The following is a 25,821-nucleotide window of genomic DNA, read 5'->3' as shown; positions in this document are numbered from 1 at the left end:
GACTGATGAAACTTACATAACTGCCTGTCAGACTGTAGGATCCATTCTGTCTCACTGTCCTCACTATCAGCATGAAAAGACCCCGATCAATTGATCCGCTGCCTCTCGTCCATTTAGCTCATATAATCTCCTGTATCCATCATTTCCAGTGAGAATTACTGTAGTAGATAATAAAACCAGGCTCGTCATTTTCCATAATGTTAACATCTCCATCACTGAACATTGTGTTGTACTAACTGCAGGTTTCAGTCAGGATTTAGAGCTGCTGAAAGTTACTGATGATCTGCTGACTGCATCAGACAAAGGATTGTACTGGTCTTGTTAGATCTTAGTGCTGCATTTGACACCATTGATCATCACACCCTGTTACAGAGATGGAACATTTAACTGGCATCAAACTGAAATGACAACTGTATTTACTTTGATTCTCTCATTTGTATATATATATATATATATATATATATATATATAAACATGTATATCAATATAAGTTTAGTATAAATATAGTTTGACTGCTGTTTGAGCTCTGATTGGTTGGTTAGCAGCTATTTCCTCACACAGTTTGTTAGAAGACAGCAGCACTCCAGCAGAGTCAGCACACGAGCCTCAACAAACACTAACTGTCACATTGCACAAAACCTCATCTGGACAATCAGTCTTTTCTGTTAAAGGAGCAAAACTATGGAGCTGAAAATGCAACACAATGTTAATGTTTTCAACAGAGGTGTAAAATCATGGCTGAAAGAGAAACAACACTGCTCTCACACCTAACACCCCTGTATAGACACACCTGGAGTTTGATTTTCTTTCTTTTTAACTTTGTAAGAAAGCCGCCTGTGGACAGCTGTTGTAAATGAGCGTTTCTCTACAAACACTAAATACAGTGAATTGCTGCCTGTGCATAATTGTATCTTGTAGTTCCAATAAATAAATAAAATAAAGTGAATTTAACTCAGTCGACTGTAAGAAAAACACTCACACAGGAAGTAGAGACTTTGCTGCAGGTTGAGAGCGATGATCTGTCGACAATCACAACTGATGAAAGGATCAATCATCACTCTAAAACTAAACGCTAACATGTGCTCATACAGATGCTCCTGATTGGTTGGACGTGATCATCACTATCTTCTCTGTCTCTGCTGCTCTGCAGGTTTCAGTGACCACTTCCTGTTATTGCTGACATATCAACAAGAACAAGATCAACACAGTAAAGTTGAATAAAGTTTGAAACTCTTCACATTGAATGATTTCTGCTCTCTCCTCACTGTCTGACTGATAAAGAAACTTGTGGTGGAAAACACATGACATTCTCTTTATACATTATGAGTCAGCACTATCATAACACCTTATATGAAAGCTTTGCTTCACTTACAACTGTCTGGGTTTTGTTTACTATATATGTGATGATGATTCTCTGAGTCTTCTTCCTTTGTCTGATAATCTGGGTTCAGAACCATGTAAGGTGGAAGATGTCAGAATATGATCAGAAACATGCTGTTTCCTGTGTGTGTTGTTGTACAGACTGCTGTATAAAACTGGAGAAGCTGCTGCTCTCGGTCTGATGCATATCATGTTACAGAAAGACATTCTCTCTTCGTGAGTCTCTTATTTAATACAAAACTCAGACTCTGTCACACATTAACATGAACTGTGATCCATCCTACAGGATCATTGTAGACTGACAGGAACACTGAGGCCAGCTGTACAACTCACTGACCACCAGGGGGAGCTCACTTGTTACAAACCATTAATGTAAAACACTGCCAATACTGTGTGTAACCATGGTAATACTTTGACCAACAGACATGTCAATGAACAGGAAGTCACAGTATACAGTAGCTGTCTGGACAGACAGTACAAGAAACCTTTTGATATTAGAGGGCGTTATTTTATTTAGTGTTCATTTAAAACATCTTTAATAGAGGTTGATAGTGAGGCTCAGTTTCAACTAATAATATAATAAGAATAACTTTATTTATATAGAATCTTTAAAAACAGAATTTACAAGGTGCTTTAACAGCCAAAAAATCTGTCAAAGTGTTTACTGATAGTGAAGGCAAGATGGAACAGGTTGAAGAAAAACTGCTAAAACATTTTTGGGGATATTAGCTAATTCTTCTTTCTTCAGTTATTTATACACTTTTCTGATGCCTATTTGTGTCTTTAATGAATATTTCAGGCTTAGTAGCAGAGAACTATATTGTTATCAGTTTCCTTCCAGACATGCCCAAGGCACCTCTTCTACTGCCCAGCATCAGGTCTTAAAGGACGGTTCACATTTTTCAAGTCTGTCATGAAACAATACTGACATGTCCTCATGAATGTTGAAAGAGTTACTGGTTGTTGTAATTGTTCCTTCTGTCCACACTGAAGAGAAGAGATTCTAAAGTAACTGAGAGCACAATTATTCCCCAAATCAAATTAAGACAAGGAACAAAGAACAATAATAATAGTGAAAAAATCCATGAATATGAACTTTTGTTCATGTTGACATTACTAATGCTCAGACTTTAAATCCTCTGGTCTAAATGTAACATTCTTCATCTTCTCTTCACTTGAATCTCATAATGACTGACAGAGTTATTTCTCTCATGGAACTCTCTTGAACTCTGATTACAAAGATATATGAAGCAATAAATACACACATCATCAGCTCCTGTCTAACACCTGGGACACACTGGATGCGTGTCTGCTGCGGCGCTTCTGCCACTGGCAGCCCTATCTTTCTCGTTTTCCCTGTCTGTTTCTGCTGAGAACAACGCGCGTCACGCAGTGTGAATGCTACAAGCGTGAGACACGCAGCAGTTCAGCGACGCACACGCACTGCTGAGGTTCACGCATCTTGTGTGTCCCAAGCGTAAATGCATATACCAGTAATAAGTCATTATAAAGCAAGAACACAAGTGGACTGTATGCATGTTATTGTAGCAACATTGAACTTGATGACGTCCTCTGACTGTCCCTCCACATCAGTCAATACAATACATTTGATTTAAAGCTTCCACAGGAAACAGTAGCAGGCCTTTACTGTAGTGTCTGACTTAACGCTGCTGGAAACAACCTTAAAAAAGTAGATTTAGTTTGATTTGTGAGAGCTGAAGAAAGGAAATAATCATCAGCTGTTCATTAATATTGTTTGATTCCAGTAAATCAATCATTTAACAACATGTAGATTTATCTTCCAACATGAGAGTTCTCCAAACTTTCTGATGAAATAAAAACATCATACAACAAGAAACAAACCCTGAACTTACTAAAGAGAAAGTTCAACTATGAAACAAAGCAAACTTACAGTTAACATCCAAACTGCTGAAGACAAAGACTCTCCACTCCACGTCTGTCAGAAAAGTGTTTGCCAAGGGCGAGCTGTTTCCTGGAACGAGTCAGAGCTCCACCTGTAGAGGAGGAGGGACAGGTAGGAAGACTCACAACATGATGACACTTTATGGATGTTTGTCACTCATTTATTCTTCATGTGTTTGTATATTTATTGTTGTACTGATGGTTTCTCAGTGTTTAACTGTGTGCTGTTAGAAATAATAACTCATCATGACATTCATGTGAAGAGAAGCTAAACGTTACATTTAGATTTATGAGATTAAAGACATTTAACTGGCAGATCATTGACTTCATTGTGTTATAAAATAACTGATAAAAATTATTACTGACCTACAGACGCCTCAATAAACATGAATTATAATCCTTCATCAAACAACTTGAGCATCAAAGTCCAGTTTCTGTATCAGGATCTGATGTCAGGATTCTACTATTATAGTTTTATTATGAGTCATTGTTTAACTGAAACACACAGTCACATCAGGAATTCTTAACCACCAGGCTTTGTATTTGTGGCCGTTCAGTCCTCATTCCCACAGAGCAGTTACCCACCAAAACCATATAGAAACCAGTTAAACCAGTTCAATCTAAAGGAAACAGAAGAGGATTCATTCATAAAAATCTAATAAAAATTAACACCAACACTGCAATAGTACAACAAAACAGGAGAATTAAATGTGGACTCTTAAACATTAGATCTCTGTCATCTAAAGCCATATTAATAAATGATCTGATCTCAGATCATCGTATTGATTTATTGTCTTAGTGAAACCTGGCTGTGAAGAATATGTCAGCCTAAATGAATCCAGTCCTCCCAGTCATATTAATACTCACATTCCTCCAGACACTGGCCGAGGAGGTGGAGTTGCAGCCTAATTATCAACTCTAGACCTGAACTTCATTATAACTCATTAGAAAGTCTTGTTCTTAGTCTCTCAGCCAACCTGGAAAACTTTACAGTCAGTTCTATGTGTTATAGTGAAGCGTCCTCCTGGTCCGTACTCTGAACTCTTATCTGAAAAACAACTCTTACAGAAAGTTGCAGAAAGCAGACAAACACACCTGAAACACACAGCAGCACATTTTCACCACTGTTGCAAAGATATGATGCAATTATGCTTAAAGCTGTAGTGAAAACATGTAGAGTTGAGGAAGAAGAGAGATCCGTGTACGCTTCAGTTCAATAACTGAGACCTGAGATAATCTGAGACTGTTGTAGCATCAAAATATATAAAAACAAACATATATGTTACTGATAAAATGACTAAATAACAGAAACTATCTACAATATAGTGTATTCATTTTAAAAAGTAAACATCATGAACTTTACAAAGGCAGTATTCATGCGCGACTATGTATTTTATTACAGTAGGTGTTTCTATTATTTTGTCCCTCCGCTCCCTCATCATATTCACATCTTGGTGTGAAATTGACTTCATAGTAATATTTGCCGCTGCTGAATCTCTGTTCATGTAGCCTCTCTGTCTTTGTTGTCTACCTGCTACATTTTGAATCAACGCTGATGAAAAGTAAGCATCATTTTTCAGCTCTTCATGTGTATAAACGCTCTGTGATCCCGGCCAGGAGCAGCTGCCAGCACAAATACAACAAGGACTCCACTCATTCATGCATGCTTATAGGAGCTCAGCTGTGTGTGTGGTTGAGGAGAAAGTTTTCTGCTTATGTGGGGAAACTGAGCAGTTTTTTTGTCATGGTGGCAGCAACGCGCTGCCGTAACTTCCAGATGTGGATTTGGTGCTCTAGTGAGTATTTACAGCAGCAGGACGGTGACTCAACATGAACTACAGAGGCCATTTTCACTGGAATGAAGGAACATGTCACCCAGTGCAACACTATGGCTCATTGCTGTGTTTTTAATAGTTTAATACCACCAAGTTTTAAGTCTTCATGAGCATGTTGGAACAATCATTATTTTACCATTGAAACATGAAAAAAGTTAAAACAATATGACATCTGCTGGTTATTGATGTCATTTCTGGAAATGTTTCAGTTCTGAGCAGCTGAGACCTGACAATAATAATAATAATGAGACCTGAGATTGAAATCTTAGAGTCCAGATGAAACAGCATTTCCAGAGTAACCATCAACATCATATAATCATCATTCATCCTCCTTTGTGGAACCAAACCTTAAGATCAGTGACATCTTACTCAGAAAATAGAATGACATTTGTGCATCTGGTTTCCCAATTAGTGAACATTAAACTGGTATAATCCCAGCAAGCAGCTGGCAGCACAGCAGAGCATTTTCAGCTCCTGTTCTTCAGTTGGAAGTTTGAATTAACATTATTTAAACAAAATGTTGAATCATTACATGACCTCATTACATTAGTTCACTCTGAAATGTAGTGCAGGAGAAGTTTAGGATAATATAAACATGGAAAGACTTTTTTTACATTACAAACAAACGTCTGCTTCAAACCTTTCTATCGATGCTCTAACAAAACATTATCAGAAATTAAAGTGACATTGATATGAATCTCTTTCTGTTGACTCTGTTGTCTTTTTGTCCTCTACTGTTGTTTTTGGAAAGATTTCTCCAGATGTATATTTGTTGTAGCATTTTTCATTCATATTAAAAATGTGTTGTTTGGTTTTCATGATGTCTGCAGTTCAGAACAAAAATAGAACTATTAAAAATATATAATTTAAATATTTTTATTGTCTTTTTTATCTAGTACATTTTATTACAAAAAACCTCTATTAAAAATATCATAAATTAAATCCAACAGTACAATCAAATTATTCATTTTTCTTCTTTTATGATTGATTTCATCTTTAACTTTTGCCACATTTGTGCTATTTTTTGTTATTTCACACTTTTACAATAAAATGTAAAAAGGATGTTTGTTCAGTTGTCTGATCCTGTTTTACAATCAAATTAATTATTCAATCAATGCAACAATATAAACAGTGATGACAGAAGAAAACAGCAACACATACAGAACAAAGTTCAACACAAAGAGAATCTAACAAGTGAAAAAAGGAAGAAAAAAGAACCAAAATAAATAAAGCAGTTAGTTAGAAACGAGATGAGTGAGAGGGTAAATCTATATAAAGATCAATATTACAGATTTTAATGCTTTTGACGGGTTTCTTCTTTAAGAAGGTTGAGATAGTGATCATATAATGTTCTATTTGCTTTCAAATTACAGCAAATATTGTTTTTTGTTAGTAAATTTACACTTGAGGATGTGAAATGTTTCCATAAAACAATTGAATAAGAGTCATTTTCTTAAATAGTATCTTTAAAGGAAGGGCTGAGGTTTGGCATCATATTATTAACTAGTTTCAGGTTGAAATTAGCAGAAAACAACAAGGAAGAATTTTACAGGATGAAAGTTCAAGAGAAGCTGAAGCTGTTTCTCATTTATTACCAGTTCAGACTTTTTACCAGTTGATATTTTTCATGTAATAATTCCAGTCTGATATTTAACAGGAAACAGCAGCAGTGTTGTTGTGAAACAACTCTGAGTCTGCGCACTGATGACCTCAGCGCTGACACGTTACCTTTGGAGGCCTGCTATTGGCTGATTCAGTGAGCAGGGCATCATGGGTAGTTGTAGTTCTTGCAGTCAGTCGGCTCAGAAAAATCAGACTGTGATCAAAGTGACTTTTAACAGGATCATTGAGGAGCCTCGACACATCTTTATCTTTATTATTATCACATGTGACTCACTTATAGCTGCTTTGTGTTTCATATCATAACTGGAGGAATAATGATTGATTATTGATCAGTACACTTAGAATGTGTCTAATAGGTGCATTAAAGGTGGAGTATTACTCTTCATTGATGAAGCTTTGGCGCCCTCTGCTGGTGAAAAGATAAACAGCATGCTGTCAGTTTAATGAACACAGATTAGTAAGTATATATAAGATATTCACACTGACATTATGACACATTTACTGCATTATTTTAGCACTAATGTTTGTTTTATAGATTTCTTATCAACATTTCCTGATCTGCAGGAACATGAAACACATCTGATCTGAGGTCAGAACTCATTCAGGAGTCGCTGAAGCCAATCGATCGATCGATCCGTCACAACTTACTGACAAGTTGTGATCGATCCCGTCAGAAACATGATGATGTCACTTGCTGTTGTTTTTTCTCAGAACTTAATTGAAATGTTTGATAAACGAAGAGAACAAAGAGCGAAACAAGAGGAGACACATAATCAAACAGCTTGATCGATTATTAAATGTTAATAAAAAGCAAAGAAACAACAGTATGTGTTTGTGTCCTGTAGTTCCTGACATTATTTATATTAGAACAACTGTAGATGTTAGTTTATTGATATGAAATGATGTGAAATAAAACACATAAGAACCTTAAAACCCAACAAAGTCCACTGAGTGAGTTTCATCTGTCAGCTGCTGTTTCTGCTCAAATGGCGCTACCTGATGGACATGAGCGGGAACTACAAGCAGAGCTGAGACACATTTTAAACTGTATTTTATACATTTATTGCTTAATAAAACTCTTAAAAACTGAAATAAATGTAAATTAGAGATATTTATTCTCAAAAACATATTTCTGTTGACAAAAAGATAAAAACATGTTTATTTGTGTGTAAATGTTTAATTATTCTCCACTTTTATTTTATTTTATTAATTTTCATAAATATATTGTACTTTTTGAAATTTTTCATATTGTTCTCCTCCTGATTGAACACAATGTTTTTATTTGTTTTCTTCTCTTTTTGTCCAGAAAAAAATGTTTTTGGTAATAAAAATGTAAAAAAAAATAGATTGATGAGTAAAACAAAAATAAATTAAATAACACAAATATTTGTATAAGGTAAAATAAATAAACAGAACACAGAACACAAATAAAATAATAAAATACTAAAAAAAAACTCAAACAGGTTAAAAATCTGTTAAGTGTTAAGGTTTGGTTTCATTTGACATCACAAATAAAGTTTATTATTATTAGTAGTATTATTGTAAGAGCAGAAACAGATGTGATTTGTCTTTTTGATTGAAGATAAATGCCCAATCAGAAGCAGAGACATCCAGATATAAAAAGAACACAAAAGCAGCAAATATACAAAAATCCCTGAAATAAAGAAGCAAATATACGGTTAAGATTTCAACATAAATGTGGATTGTAAAGCTGCTACACAAATAAAGTTTGATTTTCCAACATGTGAAAATGTTCAGGACTGTAAAATCAGACACATGTTTATTTCTGATAATAAGAGTTTCTTAACGGACTGTAAAAGTCTTGTTTGGTGACATTTGGAGAAAGATTTCGTTTTTCCAAACCTGCATGTTCAGCATGATGGAAATAGAAAACAGCTGTTAGTTTGGATGAAGTTTGACAGCAGGAGTCCAGATGTTTTCTTCATCTTTCAAATGAAGTGAAAAAGAGAAAAATTAGTTTTTCTGTGATAAAGTAAAGTGGAGAACTGTACCTGGATCTGTAGATGTGATGGTTTCTCCTCCATGCTTGCAGCTCTATGTGCAGTCTGTGTTTGGATTTTGAGCTGTGAGCTTTTGACTTTCCTCTTTGTTTCCTCTCTCAGCTCCTCGTCACATACCTGATCTGACCTCTGACCTCTGACCTGCTGATTCTCACAGCAGAAGAAGACAGACGGACGCATGCGCAAGTGTTTTCTTCCTGGAGAAGAAAACACTTGCTTTTTGTCCAAAGCACATTTTCCAAATATAACTATTAATGTTCATGATTTATATCAAAATATGACTTTTCATTCGGAGTTGTGTGAAGGTTGCAGAAATGAGAAACTGACCCTACGCTAAACTGTGTGTGAATAAACAATATAACTATTAAGAATGTACAGGTTATTGTTAGAGTGCCATTTTTCTGAAACTGACAATAAAGATCAAATGAAAGCTTCTATTATTATTTATGATCCTTTTTTTATTGGACATAACAGGTGATACTGCAGATACATTTATTTCTGCCTGAGTAACATAAACATACAAATGATCAACTTTACTTGGTACAACACAAAAACAGGAAATAAGAAACATTTTAAAAAGATTTTAAACAGATTCATTATCCTGTAAATGAGCTTTTTGTTGTGGATATTTAGTAAGGCGCTAAACTGTCAGCTGTTTGTCCTCTAATATTCTGTTCACATACAGCCAGAGCTGCAACAATTAGTCCATTCATTGATTATCCATCAACAGAAAATTAACACTTAATAATCATTTGAGTCATTTTGAAGCAAACATTTTCTGCTTTTAGCTTGTGAAGATTTAATGCTTTTCTTTGTCTTACATGATAATAAACAATATTTTACTGTTCTGGACTTTATTTCAGACAAAATGAGAGCATTTTACACAATTTTCACAATTTCTTCACATTTTATATACAAAACTGTGAATTGATGAATCTATGAATCATAATGTTTATTTACAGCTCTACATGCACATCCAGTAGAAACACATAAAAACATATTGGTTTCTGAATTGACTACATGATTAAAAAAACATCTAATTGAACAAGACCCCCCCCAAAAAAGAGGAGAGGAAAAACAACAAAGAGCCTCTATAGGCCAGCGGATGCTTACTGTCATTATGTGTGTTATAGTTAGTTGGCAAAACCCTTCCAACATTTTTAAAAACCTTTGTCACAACTTGACGTTTCAGTAAACTTTCAGCCGGTGGTGGTTTTCTCTCTGAAAGCTTCTGAGTTTCACTTTGGGTGTTGGACTTCAAAATTCACTGAGACTCATAAGGATCAAACCCACGACCTCCGAACCTCCAAACAGTCCTCTAACAGACTGGGCTATCTGCTCTGAGAACATCAGCTTCTTTTTTTTTTTACAGCTTTTTAAATGTGTTTATATGTGACTGACAAACAAACTGTCAGCCATGTGGAAACCATGTTGGGTTTAGAAACTGAATTTACAAGCAGTGAGAGATCAGGTTGGTGCTAAATAACATGAGAAAGTTTCTCTAACAGGAGGAGACTCTTCCTCCTACAGAGAACAAAGAGACACTGAGGAACCAGGCCAGAACCCAAACCCAGGACACAGAGGCTGAGTGAATGTGGTGTTGAAGGTGTGGAGGTGGATCAGTGTGTCAGAGGAGACTCTGTAGAAGGACAGAGTGCCAGCAGGATAGTCCACATACACTGCTACTCTATAAGAGACAGAGGAGGAGGAGGAGGAAGAGTAGGAGACGGATGCTCCACTGTTATTGTGCCAGATGGAGTAATGTTTATCGGAGAGGTACAGAGTCCAGGACTGATCATTCCCTCCAAACTTGCAGTCATCATTGTTTCCTCTCTTGCTGATTCCTCTGTAAGACACTACTATATAAAGGCTTCCTCTCCACTCAACCTCCCAGTAACAGCGACCAGTCAGATCATTTCTACACAGCAGCTGAGGCCAATAATCAAATCTGTCTGGATGATCAGGATATGACTGATCCTCCTCCACATATGTCACCTTCCTGTTGTTGTCAGACAGTTTGAGTTTTCTGTGTGCTGTGTTTGGATCCAGTGTGAGTTGACAGAAATCTGATGGATAGAACAAGACACAATAGAGCTGCAGTTATTGATCTATCATCTGTTTGATGATGACATCATCTTCATCCTCAGTAGGATGTGAATGAGTGATGTCACAGTTTGAAGTTTGTTTTGTTTTCATGAATCAAATGAAAAACACACTTACACTTCCTCAGACCTGGTTTCAACCATTGGACCCCAGCAGGCTGCAGCCTGAAAGGAGGAGGGGGGTCAGAGCAGCACATTCTCTTTCAGCATGCAAACATGGACATTACATCGCTCTAGTCTACTGTTTTATTATTCTGTTCAAATGTGGGGTTGGGCTTTGATAGACTTTTGTCCAATCTGAATCCGGTATCCCAATCCCTCTGAAACCCTGATTGAATCTAATTTGGTTTATCTTTCAACATTTACAGGAAACTTCAGTTAGAAATAACAAAAATGCAAAGATTTAGGTGAGATCTGACAGAGAAAATGTTTCCAGTTCTTCCCCCTCTATCAGACATTGTCTCTCCATACCTGAGAGTGTTCAGTCTCCAGTGTGAATCCTCCAGTCCAGCAGACAACAGCTTTTCTCCTGAGCTTCCTGGATGATTGTAGCTCAAGTCCAGCTCTCTCAGATGGGAGGGGTTGGCGCTCAGAGCTGAGACCAGAGAAGCACAGCCTTCCTCTGTGATCAGACATCCTGACAGGCTGCAGACACACAAAACAACGCACATGTCTGACAGTGCTGCTGTGTGCAACTGTCCAGGTGCAACAGTTTTTAGACATGGTTAGAAGAAATCTGTAAAATCATCTGTGGTATTCAATAATTCAACAACAGAAACAAAACAAGTGAAAACAAAAATCTGCATTGAAGGACTTCCAGGTTGGGTGCCATCAGCGAGTAACTTTTCCTCCATTTCATTCGAACTAATACTCCTAACTTCCTTTCCAGACCCCCGCCTACTATAACTGACACCCTCATTCAAATGAGATATCCAGAAGTGTGATTTGAAGACCTATAGCAACCTAACTGGGTTCCAGACCCCATCGAATTTGGAAGCAAGAGTGTGAATTTAGGATGTGTGAATTGGATAATCATACCTGGTATGGTGCACTGGATTGGATATTTTCATCTCACTTCAATGCTAAACATCATTTAATACAATTCAAAATACCACTGGATTCATTGGACCGGGGCCAAGATAAGTCATATTGCAACCAATTTTGACTAATTAGATGTAAGACACTTGCTAAGAACCTGCTTCTTTATACCACCCAATTTGGGCCTGCCCTTTAGTGGAGAAACTCTTGGACAGGGTATTTAAATGCCTTCCCAAAATACACCATACCAATATTCAACCCTCTCCATGCATCACGTTATTCGGAGGGTTTAGAGAAAATCAAATACTCACTTAAGGGTAAATCTAACATTTTCTCTAAGATCTGGGAGCCCTATCAAGCTTATTATGTGAAGACTGGTTTTTAACCAATACTTTCTCACGGTTCTCATGTAAAAGACTTGTTTCTGTTTTTTTCCCCCTCTCTCTCACTTTTTAATTTACTATTATCATTGGTAATATTATTATTATTTCATTATGTAAACTGTCTACCCATGAATATTGTCTATTTGTGTCCCCTTTGTGTGTATATGTGGGCTTTACCATATTTTTAGCTTTTCTCTCTGTATCTCTCTTACTGTATGTGTTTACATGTCTGTATAACTGACCAGCTATGTAATGATACATGGACCTCAACTATTCTTGCTCTGTTCATGTTCCTAACTACAAAAACAATAAAAATCTGCTTGTAAATCTACAAGTAATTATCTACTGCTGAACCTTAGTAAAAATTGGTTTGACAAATCATATTAGCAGAGACAATCCTACACAGGTTTAATGTTATCCTCTAATATCATTCAGATTTTAAATGTTCATCTGTTGAACAGGTTGATGAATCCTGACCTGAGAGTTTCCAGTGTACAGTGTGGACTCTCCAGTCCAGCAGACAGCAGCTTCACTCCTGAATTTTGCAGGTTGTTGTTACTCATTTCCAACTCTCTCAGACTAGAGGACTGGGAGCTGAGAACCGAGGACAGAGCTGCACAGCTTCTCTCTGACAGGTTACAGCCACTCAACCTGGAAAGAAAATATAAAGGAAAAAAAACAAGTTAGGAGTTATTTATTTTTCTGTCTTGTTGAAAAGATAGAGTATTTAAATAATGATGAATAAATCCACCTACATGTGTACTTACAGAGCTTTGTTGGAGGCTTTGACCACTGGCAGCAGCCTCAGAAGAGCTTCCTCTGAAGCAGAGTATTTCTTCAGGTCAAACACATCCAGATCTTTTTCTGATGACAGTAAGATGAAGACCAGAGCTGACCACTGAGCAGGAGACAGTTTTTCTGCAGAGACATGTCCTGATCTTAGGTACTGTTGGATCTTCTCCACTAGAGAACGATCATTCAGCTCATTGAGACAGTGGAACAGATTGATGCTTCTCTCTGCAGACAGATTCTCACCGATCTTCTTCGTGATGTACTTGACTGTTTCTTGATTGGTCTGTGAGCTACTTCCTGTCTGTGTCAGCAGGCCTCGTAGGAGAGTCTGATTGTTCTGCAGTGAAAGACCAAGGAGGAAGCGGAGGAACAAGTCCAGGTGTCCATTTGGACTCTGTAAGGCCTTGTCCACAGCTCTCTGGTAGAAACATGTCTCTGCAGATTCTTCTTCAGTTTCAGATCTCTGGGATGCTTTTTGTTCTTCTGCCAGCAGATTGACTCCAGAGTTGATTAATGTCAGATGGACATGAAGAGCAGCCAGAAACTCCTGAACGCTTAGATGGACAAAGCAGAACACCTTTTCCTGGTACAGCCCTCTCTCCTCTTTAAAGATCTGTGTGAACACTCCTGAGCACACTGAGGCTGCTCTGATATCGAAGCCACACTCTGTCAGGTCTGATTCATAGAAGATCAGATTGCCTTTCTGCAGCTGCTCAAAAGCCAGTTTTCCCAGATACTCAATCATCTTCCTGCTCTCTGGACTCCAGTGTGGATCTGTCTCAGCTCCTCCGTCATACTTGACATTCTTTAGTTTGGACTGAACGACCAGAAAGTGGATGTACATCTCAGTCAGGGTCTTGGGCAGCTCTCCTCCCTCTCTGCTTTTCAACACATCCTCCAGAACTGTAGCAGTGATCCAGCAGAAGACTGGCATGTGGCACATGATGTGGAGGCTTCGTGATGTCTTGATGTGGGAGATGATTGTGCTGGTCTGCTTCTCATCTCTGAATCTCTTCCTGAAGTACTCCTCCTTTTGTCGGTCACTGAACCCTCTGACCTCTGTCACCATGCTGACAAACTCAGGAGGGATCTGATTGGCTGCTGCAGGTCGTGTGGTTATCCAGAGGTAAGCAGAGGGAAGCAGTTTCCCCCTGATGAGGTTTGTCAGCAGCACATCTACTGAGGCGGACTCTGTAACATCAGTCAGGATCTCATTGTTGTGGAAGTCCAGAGGAAGTCGACACTCATCCAGACCGTCAAAGATGAACACAACCTGGAATTCTTCAAACCTGCAGATTCCTGCTTCTTTGGTTTCAGTAAAGAAGTGATGAACAAGTTCCACCAAGCTATACTTTTCCTCTTTCAGCACATTCAGCTCTCTGAAAGTGAATGGAAATGTGAAGTGTATGTCCTTGTTGGCTTTGTCTTCAGCCCAGTCCAGAATGAACTTCTGTGTTAAGACTGTTTTCCCAATGCCAGCCACCCCCTTTGTCATCACTGTTCTGTTTGGTTCATCTCTTCCAGGTAAGAGTTTAAAGATGTTTTCTTGTCTGATTGTTATTTCTGACTTTTCTGGTTTCCTTGATGCTGTTTCAATCTGTCTGACCTCATGTTCATCATTGACCTCTGCAGTCCCTCCCTCTATGATGTAGAGCTCTGTGTAAATCTGATTCAGAGGGGTTGGGTTTCCTGCTTTAGCAATCCCCTCAAACACACACTGGAACTTCTTCTTCAGGTTAGACTTGTGTTTAGACTGACAACCTGTAAGACTTCCTGAATGAACACAAAAGAAATAAGATCAACAATAATTGATTCATGAAGAAAATCTGACAATTAAATTCCCCTAAAGAATGCATATATGAACATATTTTCCTCCATCTCCTGAGACATCAGTAAGTGTCTCATTTATCCAGCATGTTAAATCTTTATAGAAATCCTCTTACTGTTCTGCAGACGGTCAGCCAGCTCCTCCTGCTTCATTATCCTCAGGAAGTGCAGCGTGATCTTCAGAAATGCCTCCCTGCTGCTGCTCCTCTGCTCTTCCCCCTCATCATCGAACACCTCCTCATCCTGACTCTGACTCTCTAAGCATTCTGGGTAATCTGAACTCAGACCCTTCTGCATCTTCTTCAGCTCATTCTTCACAAAAGTAACAATGTTCTCCTCCAGCAGCTGGAACAGAATACTATATGAATGACACAATCAAACTAAATTCATCAAGTAAACATCACATCTATGTTGGACAGACTGACAATCCACTGGTCTACAAAGTGTCACATGGATATGATTGTGAACAGAATAGATGTAAAAGTAGTTGTTGTACATGTACAGACCAAAAATATGGAGTCCAGGTGTTTTTGATGATGCTGGGCAGACTGACCACTGGGAACCTCTGAGCTCTCATGGTCCACTCTGTGGAGGAATCATGAAGAATGAGCTCACAAGTCTTTTCCACACAGAGACAAACACAAGCTAAAGGTCCATCAAGTGATATTTGGATGTGAACAGAGAATCAGACGACTCCCAGTGGTGCTGTAAAGGTTTGCTAGTCCTGCTGATCCCACTGAGAATCAACAGCTCAGTTTGTAGCTTTCAGCTCAGTGTTTTACTTCATCAGTCAGTTTAGTTTAGTCCCGACAGCTCTCACTAGCCCTCCATAAAGCTCTCCCTCCCTCACTGTACATTGCTGAAGTACCCTGGAGCAAGGAAGCTAGAACCAGTGTGTGGTTGTATCAGACTGGTTGTACTGGGCAGCTCACAGTATGAATATCTTGAATATCAGTCTAATAAAACCAGGTAATTTAATTTCACTTTCAATATCAGTTCTAAAGCCTTACCTTTGATCAACAGGGCGATGCCTTTTCCTTGAAGTAAAAGGATGTTTTTCAGTCTGGTCACTCTGTTTTTATAGATTTTGCACTGTACCCAGAAGACACTAAAACATGTCCTGCTAACATGTTTCATAAACCATTTTTTTTACACTGCATTTAAGTTGTAACATGTTATGTATGGACAAACAAAAATGTTTTGCTTGTCCATCCATACTAGACTGATCATTATCAGTGGTATTTCCAGCATCCAAATTGGAACAAACTTGAATACACTGATCTACGACTGTCAAACCTTACAGACGTGACTATGTGCTTCCTAACAGCAGCAACATAAAATCTTAAAATCTATTTATGTTTACAACAATGCCTTGCGCTGTGAAAGGCAGGTATATTTTTCTAAAATTATTAACGCTAATGAGAATAACCCCAGAATTTTATTCGAAACCATTGACCGTCTCCTAAAACCCACCCACTTTAAAGAGCATGTCCATCTTCCCTCACAGTCAAAGTGTGAGGAGTTTGCCTCGTTCTTTGAAAATAAGATTGTCAGCATCAAGACCATTATTATGAATACTACCGATCAAAAATATGCCAGTGCTGCTCAAGGAAATCTAAATCATTTCAGGTAAATTAGTGAAGGTGAACTCCAGAATATCATTTCTCAATTGAAATCCTCCACCTGCTCACTCGATGTCATCCCCACTTCCTTTTTTAAAGAGGCTGTAGATAGTTTTATTCTCAATGTACTAGATATTGTAAACTGTTCCTTAGAGTCAGGTATCTTCCCGGATCCACTTAAAACTGCTCTAGTTAGGCCTCTACTCAAAAAACACACGCTGGATTCCTCTGTTCTGAGTAACTACAGGCCCATATCCAATCTGTCCTTTCTAGGTAAAATCCTGGAAAAGGCAGTGTTGATACAGCTTGAGGCTGTCTTACATGACAATGATATTTATGAAAAATTTCAGTCTGGTTTCAGAGGTAGATATTGGACCGAGACTGCACTCACTAAAGTCATAAATGATCTTAGAATGAGCGCAGATAAAAAGAAAGTTTCTGTCCTTGTTCTTCTCGATTTGACCACTGCATTCGATACCATTGATCATGAGATACTGCTGAACAGACTTGCCGGTCTCACAGATCACCCATGTGACTCCCTCCTCCTCAGTTTTCAGATAACTATGTATCTGACCACCATACTATTGCTTTAAAGGTGTCAATCACACAACCACCTAAGACAGTGGACCAACATGTCTATTCTCGGGTTTTCAGTTCAAATTCTGCATCTTAGTTTTCAGAGACTTTTCTTGTATCCAGCCCTGAGGTTTACAACACAGCTACTCCATAAAACTGATGACTTAGGCACTGGAATAAAAATTGTACCTCCATTCTCCATTCTTTTGCACCACTTAAACCTTAGAAACACAACCCAAAAACGCATCCATGACTTAACAAGCACACCTGCACCCTAAAAAGCAGGGCGAAAGTGGAAATCTGACAAATGCCGTCATCTCTTTCTGACATTAGACTTTCTCTAATTTATAATATAGAGGCATAAAGGACCGTCTCCCAAACATATTAACATAAAAATATTAATAATTTAGTAAGCTAATGATATGCTAACACTTGGCATTGGAAATAACACCAGGTTACTATTTTAGGAAGTAAATTAATTAGCCTGACATGCTAAATATTAGCAGCTTATGAACAGACAAACACATCCATTCCTTACACTTTCTTTCTTATGTTTTTCACCTCTTCAGTTATGAGAATATAAATATATGTTGAAGATTCACGTTGAAATGTTGAAATTTATGTTGAAAGAGATGTTTGATAAAACCTTAGTCAGTTACATTTTAAATTTTGTTACAGCTTACCTCTTTGAAGTAGGAAGTTGTCCTTTAAAATCAATGAGGAGATCATTTGACCGGTCGCTTTTCAAGGACACACAGCTGGGTTCAGGTTCAGGTCCAGGTCCAGGTCCAGGTTCAGGTTCAGGTTCAGGTTCAGGTCCAGCAGAGTCTGGTCTGTGCTGCCTCCTTGTTCTTCAACACAACACACACAGAGCTTTGAGTGTGAATAAGGATGGTGGAGAACAGTGATGGACAGTTAGAGATCTCCATCTCACCTCTGAGCTTTGGTCTAGCTGTCATGTTCCCCACACCGAGAGCGTTTAGAGGGAGGGACTCCCTCCTCTCTGTCCTCACACTGATCCATGCTGCTGAAGTCACATCCACATCAGTCACACACACTTTCTACCTTCACCTAGAGAGGAAACACATCCTTTACATCATTTCTCCTGTCAAATCCTAAATATCAGTTGCTCCTCCTGTGATTGGCTGTGATTTTCTGCTGTATATCAGTGTGAATGCAGCCAGACAGCAGTGTGACGCAGAGAAAGCTGCCATCAGCTGCTGTACTTCTACTATCAGTCCACTAGATGGCGTCATGAAGCTGCAGTGAAGTGAAGAGCAGCACACATGATGCATGAGGAGGATTTACAGCAGATTATTTGTGACGCAACAACTGTGATGACATTTATTGCACCTTAAGCCTTCAATATAACATCTGATCATTTCCCCACTATCAAAAATTGAAAAAACATTATTTAATAAAATTATACTTATTACTGACTTTTTAAGGATCTGCAAATTCCTACTAATTAGCAAAGTTTCCTGTAGGACTCTAATTAAAGGCATTATTTATATACATAATAGAGAAATAGAGTGTTCAATTGGTATTCTTCCAGCTGATTAAATAATTTAAGTTTAGTCAGTGAACAGCAGTTCAGCTGAAGATGCATACATATGAAATTGGTCTACAGGCAAATATACAAGTCAACATATTGAATAATAAAGTTTCCAATAATGAATGAATGATAAATGAATATTTATTGTGTATAGTTCTTTCAAGGAAATTCCTCTTGAAATCAATGACTTAAAACTAAACATAAAAAATCTACTAAAGACCAATCAGCTATGTGACCATTGAGTCACACAGCTGAGTTTAGTTAACATTATTTCTAATTGAGACTGTGGGTGTATGTGATGTGCTGTATGTAGATTTGTATTTTGTATAGTGTGTTCTGTGTGTTTGTTTGTTTTGTTTTGGGTTTTTTTTCACTTTTTACTGTTTGTTGTTGTGCTGTTGTATGTTTTTTGTTGGGGCCTACAGATGCAAATTAGCTTCAAGCTAACTCTGGTGCAGTGCATCTTTAATGTCTCAAACTGCACACTGTCCCAGTCAATAAATAAATCACAAAAATCACTAACTAAAATAAGACTGTTTCAGTGTCCCCTTCAATTGAGGCTAAATTGATCAGTTTTTTCTAGAAAACATTCATGAAATTATTGGGAAATAACTCACCTGTAAAACACATTTATTGTTGCATTTAGTCATTGATCTACTGAGAGCTTGTAATTCAAACCTTCAAAGTCATCAAAACTGGTTAGAAACTCTTTAACGGACTTCAAACATGCAAGCAAAGGCCAAATATTTTTGTTTGTACCTTGTTCCTTAAATGCAGCATGAGGGACATTCAACGTTTTAAAATTGTCTTAAATGCAGCAAGATAACGTTTGTACAGCAGAATGCTGATATGATTAATCATATCAGCACCAACCAACAAAACAATATCAAACAACAAAGATAAAGTAAATTCAGGGGTCAGATAAAAATACCAAATATGTTTTAACAGCATTTCTGTTTGCGCTGTAATTAATCACAGAGATATTTATTGATATAAAATAGGATCATATGTATTATCAGATTATTCAGGTAGAATTTGTCCTTTTCATGCCTGCTGTGGTAAAAAAAAAAAAACAGACAAAAAGACAAAAAGCAGGAAACATTATGGATACAGATACATTCTTCCAAAAACTTCTACAGTTCCAAAATAAATGACAGTTTCAAACTCTCAATATCAAAAATATACAAACATTAATTCAAAGAAATTAATGTTTTTTTTGAGCTTCCGATTTTGCTTGAGTCTTTATTTGAATCTAACATTTTTATGTTATAGGTTTGCTGTGGGTTAACAGAAAAATAATAAAAAATAAAAAACAGGTCAAAATTTGCAGTATTTTTCAATGTTATTTTAAGTGTAAATTTACAGTAAATTACTGGCTACTGAGATGATTTACCTTTACAGTATATATTGTAATTATACAACAGCATACTGCTATATCACAGTAATCTGGTGGACATTTTTACTGTGAAATCACAGTTCAATAGAGTAACTCTACAGCAGCATGTTGTGATATTACAGTCATTTGCTGTGTATTTTCCTGTAAAGTCACAGTGCAGTAGAGTAATTCGACAGCTACATACTGATATCACAGTAATCCAATGGCCCAGCAGACTGAAGTTACATTGCACAACTGTCATTTTACAATAATTAACGGTGAAAATGTCACAGTAAATTACTGTAAAAGTAATACAACTAGTAGCCATAAATTTACTGTAAACTTGGTCAAATACTTTAAGGTAGTCATTGATTTCATTGTGTTACAAAATAACGCTGATAAAAATTATTACTGATCTATCAAAACACTTAGACCTACACATGCCTCAATAAACATGAATTATAAAACAACCTGAGTATCAAAGTCCAGACTGAAGTCAAGTTCCATACTCACTGAATCCAGGGCAACGCTATACTTCCTGTTACATCCCCCAAAGCATTATGGGACCTGTAGTTCCATAACTGAGAGCAATATTATTCCCCAAATCAAATTAAGACAAGGAACAAAGAATAATAATATGAGTGATAAAATCCATTAGTCTGAACTTTTGTTCATGTTGACATTACTAATGCTCAGACTTTAAATCCTCTGCTCTAAATGTAACATTCTTCATCTTCTCTTCACTTGAATCTCATAATGACTGACAGAGTTATTTCTCTGAGGGTCAATCTGTGTTCAGTCAGCACTTCAACATGCTGCTTGTTTCTTAGTTTTACTGCTGAAATGACAAACATCCCTGCAAATTTTATCAGCTGTTTCCAATAAATGTTAATTAGGTGAGTTGTTCAAACTGTAAAGTGAAACCTGTCTGTTGTCTGCTGACATACAGATAAAAAAAACTTAAATATTGTTATTAGAATTGTACTAATGACTTTAGTAAAATGACTCCAAACACAAAGAGGGATTAAAGTCATGATTGAGCCCAAGCTTGAAGGAAACTGAGATGTATTATTTTGTCCATATCTTCCAGCCCTAACTTATGGATTATGTAATAATAGTGTGAGTCAGAGAAAGCTGCCATCAGCTGCTGTACTTCTACTATAAGTCCACTAGATGGCGTCATGAAGCTGCAGTGAGGTGAAGAGCAGCACACATGATGCATGGAGGAGGATTTACATCCACTGACTCACACTGACTGAATTTCATTCATATTCAGTCAATGCAACACCAATAAACAACATGTCAATAGTTTCAGTTATCTATTAGTTCTCTTTGATGTTGTTGTCACATTAGTAGTGCACATGACGCACAAACACAAATGTATTAAATGATTAGAATCAGGGTTCATTTACTTTGATATGACTTCTTTTACAGTAAATACAAACTTGTTAAACAGCAGCAGATGTTAGATCTTAACTGCTGTCAGACATTTAACAACACAGATAAAATGTCATTTGGTGTAAAGTGAAACTATTTTATAGCCTTTTTTAATTGAGTAGTTTAATTTGGATCAAATTGTCCAAAAAGCCGACAGTGTTTTAATGTGGTGATGGTACACGTGAACTTCTGAGAGAAACTCAGTGGTTACAGATGAACTCTGATTACAAAGATATATGAAGCAATAAATACACACATCATCAGCTCCTGTCTAACTGCATATACCAATAATAAGTCATTATAAAGCAAGAACACAAGTGGACTGTATGCATGTTATTGTAGCAACATTGAACTTGATGATGTCCTCTGACTGTCCCTCCACATCAGTCAATACAATACATTTGATTTAAAGCTTTCACAGGAAACAGTAGCAGGCCTTTACTGTAGTGTCTGACTTTACCCTGCTGGAAACAACCTTAAAAAAGTAGATTTAGTTTGATTTGTGAGGGCTGAGGAAAGGAAATAATCATCAGCTGTTCATTAATATTGTTTGATTCCAGTAAATCAATCATTTAACAACATGTAGATTTATCGTCCAACATGAGAGTTCTCCAAACTTTCTGATGAAATAAAAACATTATACAGCAAGAAACAAACCCTGAAGTTACTAAAGAGAAAGTTCAACTATGAAACAAAGCAAACTTACAGTTAACATCCAAACTGCTGAAGACAAAGACTCTCCACTCCACGTCCGTCAGAAAAGTGTTTGCCACAGGTGAGCTGTTTCCTGGAACGAGTCAGAGCTCCACCTGTAGAGGAGGAGGGACAGGTAGGAAGATTCACATCATGATGACACTTTATGGATGTTTGTCACTCATTCATTCTTCATGTATTTGTAGATTTATTGTTGTATTGATAAACAGGTAGAAGGTATCTGAACCTCAGTCTGACCTGTTAGAAAACAGCTGGTCAGTTGTTGTCACGGTTTCTGTCATTTAAAAAAACAGTTCATGTAATCTGTGTTTAGAGCTGCAACTAACAATTATTTTCATTATCAATTAATCAATTAGTTGTTTGGTCCAAAAATGTCAGAAAATTGTGAAAAATGCCCAAGTCCATGATGACATCATCAAATGTCTTGTTTTGTACCCAAAGATCTCCAGTTTACTGTCAAAGAGACTAAAGAAACCACAAAATACATTTATTAATACACATTGAAGAAGCTGGAATCAGAGAATCTGGAAGAGAATGTTTTTTTTTTTATAAACGCCTCAAAGCAATTAATCAATTAAAATATTGACTGTTGAATTAAATCATTTTCTGTTGAATCAATTAATTGTTTCAGCTCTGTGTTCATAGTAACATCGTTCAGTTTATCTTTGTGCCACCAGAGGGCGCCAAATCATTTCTAATGACAAGTAGGTGAAGATGAAAAACCAACATGTGACTGAGGAAGCTCAACAAAGACCAGTAAAGTTCATCTTTAGTTGCAGACATGCAGTAAGATGCAATTTGTACACATTCATCTTTCTAGCTTTTGCTCTGGAATTCTGCTTTAAAACTAAACACAACTAACTTAAATAAGATTGTTTCATTAAAACCAGACTGATTGCTTCTGTCCAGAACACTTTCTTGAAATTATAAGAAATAACTGACTCATAAAACACATTTGTTGTTGCATTTCAGTCACTGATCTACTGAAAGCTTATAATTCAAATCTTGAGACTGCATAAAAACTCTTGATAACAGTGAATTAGACCTCGAACATACAAACAAATACCAAATATTACAGTTTGTACTTTGAACTCTAAAAGCAGCATGATGAACTTTCCACACAGTTCTCACATAACTTATAACCACAGACATGCAGGCTGGACTGTATCAATAAATAAACTTTATCTAACAATCATAGAGATAAAGTCACTCACCTCAGCAGGTGAAAAGGTAAAATTATTAGTTTTTACAGATTTAAAATTAGACCATATGTATTTTAAATGTATCAGATATGTTTGTTATAATTCCTGCTGTAGTAGAAATGAATAAAAATTCCCATTTAAGAGAAAAACAAGATAATTTGGAAGTATTCTTCAGTAAAAGTACAAATACCACTCTGTAAATATTACCAGTAAAAGTCCTGTATCCAAAATGTACACAAGTATTATTGGAAAAATGAACATTAAGTATCAACAGTAAAATCATGTTGAACGGCTCCTGGCTGTGTTGTATTATTATATCATTAATGTATTAACATGTAGTGCTTTATGTTGATTTAGGTTGACTCTATATGTGCACTTTTATCATGTAGATGTGCATTTGATTGATGTATCTGTTTTTACTGTTATTGTTGTTGCTGTGATGTTATAGTGAAGACACTGATGCCTGAGGATATTGATTTTAAATCTGAATCATAGCTAGAAACATGTAGTGAATGGTAAAATATCTCCCTCTGTAATGTAGTGGAGTGGAAGTATAAAGTAGCAGGAAAAGGAAGTACAAGTACTTGAAGATTGTACTTAAGTACAGTACTGGAGTGAATGTACTATAAGTTACAAAAGCAGATGGATCCTTCCAAAAAACTTGTAAAGAGTTCCAAACTAAATGAGTGAATCTCAATAAAGAGCTTCCAAACACATTTGATGACACATTTCCATAAAGAAGCAACACTGGTTCATGTTGGAGGAGTGTCAAAAAGATGATGCTGTCTTTCTGAATACTACAGTATTTATTGAATAAAATAAGTGGAGCCCCTCACCCCCCTGCTGTCTCCACATCAGTCCTGTAGTAGAAATAGAAACATCTCTATATTCACCTGTAGACACAGAAAGTCAAAGCTGTTCTCCAGCGGCTGTCCGGCCGAGCGGAGCCGCATTTAGTATCTCAGACAGCGGGGAGAGCAGCGGCTCATCACCGCCTCCTCCACAGGCTGATTCAGGCAGGAAAACCTGCCGTCAGTCATCAGTAAGTGTTGGACACAGTAATAACAACACTGTGTTCAACTACTGACCATCAACTCAAACTCCTCAAGCATCGACACAAAACGGCGGATATATTTTAATATCGGTTGTACTACGCTGGAGTTCAGATTAATAAACAGTTTAGCGGCAGTTTTGTGGTGCTTATAGTGTAACTAAAATAACAACAGCTAGAAGTAACGACTCGAACATTTTTAAGTATTGACATTACCTTCAGATGGATGTCTGGATGTAGAAATTTATCTGCGCCACAACTGTCACAGAAAGTGAAACTTAACTTGAACGGGGAAACGACCAAACCCAATCCCAATGGATTCATGGATTTTGAGGCGCGTTCCCGATAAATCCGGAAGGGGTTCAGGCTGTTAAATCGTTGAGTGCATGCGGACTCTCCGGTAGACACTTTAAGCCCTTTATGCAGTCTTTCTGTAAATTATTGGGAACATCCCAAGTCTTTTAAATAGCAGCCAGGGGTCTTTTCCAAAGTACCCCCTACACCCCCTCCCTACCCACTTCCTCTTCGTTTGCGCGTTCATGTGGAGTGTCCGCCATTTTACATATTTCTAATATTTAATATGTAATAGAATTAATTCCAGCATTTGTTTTTATTTTCATTCTTTTTCTAAAATGATAAATGAAGATGAATTCTGTTAAAATGAGCGCAAATACTGACAGAAGAGGGATAGAATATCATTTTAATATGATACATATTTACACTTGTTTTTCTCAGAAAACAAACACGCAACGTTTAACAGACAGAAAGCAGAAACTAAATGTTTCCACTTGTTTCATTTGTTATTCAGGCAGCTGTTTGTTTCCTGAAAATGTGAAAACTTTCAATTTTTACAGTTTGTTCATTCATCACTAAAGGAAAATGAATATTCATTGATGACTCTGATGTTTCCCAGCAGCTCCCGAACGCACCGTCTTTTCCAATCACTTCTGTTTTAAACTGAAGTTTGACAACAAGAGAATCTGATGAATTATCAGAGTTTGTTCTCTCTGACTTTGTTTTCAGACCAAAAGTGAGAAAAACAAAGAAATCTAAAGAAATGTGACGGTTTAAGTTAAGAAATGATCAGCTGATGATTTGTGAGAGAAAGAGACTGTTGGTTGGAAAAACGGCTGATGGACATACAACAGACTAGCAGAGGACGTAGGACAGAAGAGCAGAGGACACACAGCAGGTGTGCAGAGGAGCGTCTCACCAGTCAAGAGGACTGATTCACTCCACATCTCTTCATCACTTCATACAGATAAGAGCTGAAATCTCACCGCTCTCCATTTAAAGGAAAAAAAACACACTACCAAGCTAGATGAACACTGCTTTTATTTCATTTGGTTTATTTTCTCAGAGCTC

General features: G+C 37.2%; 2 protein-coding genes and 1 long non-coding RNA gene across 4 annotated transcripts in view; 1 reads left to right on the top strand and 2 right to left on the bottom strand.

The window, feature by feature from the left end:
• LOC121891678 (protein NLRC3-like) overlaps window positions 1–25,821 on the top strand; it is a 1,105,688-nt gene that overhangs the window by 310,197 nt on the left and 769,670 nt on the right. The window lies entirely within an intron of this gene.
• The window catches only part of LOC121891674 (NLR family CARD domain-containing protein 3-like), a 111,523-nt gene that overhangs the window by 13,162 nt on the left and 72,540 nt on the right, over window positions 1–25,821 (bottom strand). The window lies entirely within an intron of this gene.
• Window positions 17,884–25,207, bottom strand: LOC121891752. The gene is made up of 4 exons (XR_006094124.1): window positions 24,673–25,207; window positions 22,196–22,298; window positions 18,057–18,193; window positions 17,884–17,973 (listed from the first exon to the last, which is right to left on the bottom strand). It is a non-coding gene; the product is annotated as an uncharacterized LOC121891752 (long non-coding RNA).

This window comes from Thunnus maccoyii, chromosome 24 (assembly GCF_910596095.1).
Source record: "Thunnus maccoyii chromosome 24, fThuMac1.1, whole genome shotgun sequence".
NCBI lineage: Eukaryota > Metazoa > Chordata > Actinopteri > Scombriformes > Scombridae > Thunnus > Thunnus maccoyii.
The sequence above is the reverse complement of the archived record's forward strand: the minus strand, read 5'-3'. Positions and strand labels throughout refer to the sequence as shown.